This window comes from Protobothrops mucrosquamatus, unplaced genomic scaffold, assembly GCF_001527695.2.
Source record: "Protobothrops mucrosquamatus isolate PMUCROS unplaced genomic scaffold, P.Mucros_1.0 scaffold1526, whole genome shotgun sequence".
NCBI lineage: Eukaryota > Metazoa > Chordata > Lepidosauria > Squamata > Viperidae > Protobothrops > Protobothrops mucrosquamatus.
The window spans coordinates 209,587-211,906 of NW_015387698.1; positions in this window are offsets into that span (position 1 = coordinate 209,587).

Consider the following 2,320-nt stretch of genomic DNA (forward strand, 5'->3'; position numbering starts at 1 on the left):
TGTGGAAATGTATATGAAACACATAAGATAAGAATATTAATTTTTTTAGAGTTGAAGAAATACTTAAGATTTTCCATGTTTTCAGCATTGTTGTTGTTAATCAATTTCCAGAAATTTTCTCTGCTACTTCATCCCTCCTTGAACAATAAAATAACTAAAGCAATTTAATAGGAATATGAAAAATGCAAAAATAAAGACAGAGGGTCCAGATGGAGTGTTCTATTAGAACACTAGTAGGAAAATTGTGAATGATGAGACATCCTGGCAGTCAGTATTAATTCTAAATTGGACCAGATATATACAATTCCAGTAGCTTTTTTGTGGGTCTGACAGCAGATAAGCAAAGGCCTACCTGGGATTAGTCCCGTTTTGTATGTATCTTTACTACTTAGAAATGGATGATTGCCTTACAGCCCAAAATTGTTTCTACTTATCATCCAGTGAACAGGCTTTGATCAAAATACTGTATTAAAAGCTTGTAGAACTCTGTAAAAAAATCCTATTGGATTTGCTAAATTATAAATTACACAACTCTTAAAATCTAGATTGATTTAATCCCTAATAGTTTTAACAGAATTTTGCCTTGCTCCCAGTATTGCCACATAGTCAATATTTGCATCAGAATGTCAGATTCCTCAGGTTTTACTAAACATTTATATTATGCATATTGTACATTCACATAAAATATTAAAAATTGGAAAACAAAAGAGTGCATCAAAATGGAGTGCCATTTAATGTCAACTAATGCATCAGCAATAATAGGTTAATTACATGGAGAATATAAATAGGTTGCTGCTTGTAGGTTGTTTGATCTTTTTATTTGTAGTTTTGAAATATAGCAAGAAGAGGTGAAACTTTTCTATAATGCTCCTCTGAGCAAAATTCTGCCTTCCAGCATTTGTTACCATTATTAAAAATCTTTATGAATAAGCTACAGTTTAATAATAAGCTATACAGTTCCTTATGTCTTTGCTCCTTAGTCAAACCGCTCAAGTTCATATTAAGAATTTAAATTTCATATAACTGGGTAATAAAAAAGCCTTTATTTTTAATTCAAATCAAAGGAAACTATCTTTCATTTTGGTGGATTCAGAGGATTTGGACTTTTATCTATGCCTACAAATATGCCAAACTTCCAAGATCATATTTACTGTTTCTGTAGATTCTTTGGATTATATACTATGTAAATTTCTTTAAAATTAATTTCAGTATACACATTTCTATCAAAAATATTCTCACTGAATTAGAAGCAAATCATCAGAATGCCTAGAAAATGCCACTATTGAAAAGTTAATGGTGGGGTCATCCCACTGAAAAGTTGTATTTTAATTAGTTCTATAAGGCTATGCTCACTTTTATGATTTGTGATGCAGTAATGGCAATCCAGTACTTTAAATGCCACTATTGAGGTTAGATAACATGGGTTTCAATCTTTTTCACCTTTAATTTATATAGAGTGCCACAGAGCAGTCCAAAGGTTCAAGTCTCAGCAGACAAAAAGGAAGTTGATTCACTCACATCTAGATACCTTATGTTATGATTGTCAGTAATACATCAGAATTTTAAGCAAAAATTGCGACTCTGAACAACTGACCAGGAAGGAGGAAGGACAAAGAAAAGAGGTCTGATACAAGAGAAGAACTGTTCCTAAACCATTCATGGGTCTCTATGGTTTTGTGTAACAGTTAGGCCAGGCAGGTTTTTGACCTGTTCGTTACCAAAACTATTGCAAGTATATAGTACTGCTTTTCCTTTAAGATTTTTTAGATGTGTTTATTCAAAGATTGGACTCCAAGAAATCACATACATTACATTTGGAATTACTCAAGATTTAGCTTTTCTGAAAAAGGGGGATTCTTGGACGGAAAAAATTGAAAAATAAATCTGTGATAAAATTTCCAGTGATTCCCCAAAATTCTGTGGTGCAACTATACTGGAAAAAGTGTGCAATTCAAGTTAGTGCATTTCAGAAAAGATACTTTAGAAAAAAAATACATTGAAGATGGTAATTGAAATGATTGAGAAATTGAAAACAACTCATGTGAGGAAAGTTTGCAGTGTTTGAAGGGCTAATAAAAGAGATTACATTTTATTCACATTTTATGTTTGTGTCTGACATGAAGACACTAGATAGATATTTTCTCTCTAAAATACTAAAGCCAGGTCATCTGATTGTTCTGAATTGGGGGGGGGGACTCAGAATGTTGAAAATGAAGTATTTTTTCAAGTAATGAATTGCTAAACTTTGGCATTGCCTACTGGAAAACATAAAGATTGGCATCAGTTTGAATAATTTTAAAAGGAAGGGTGGTAAATAAAT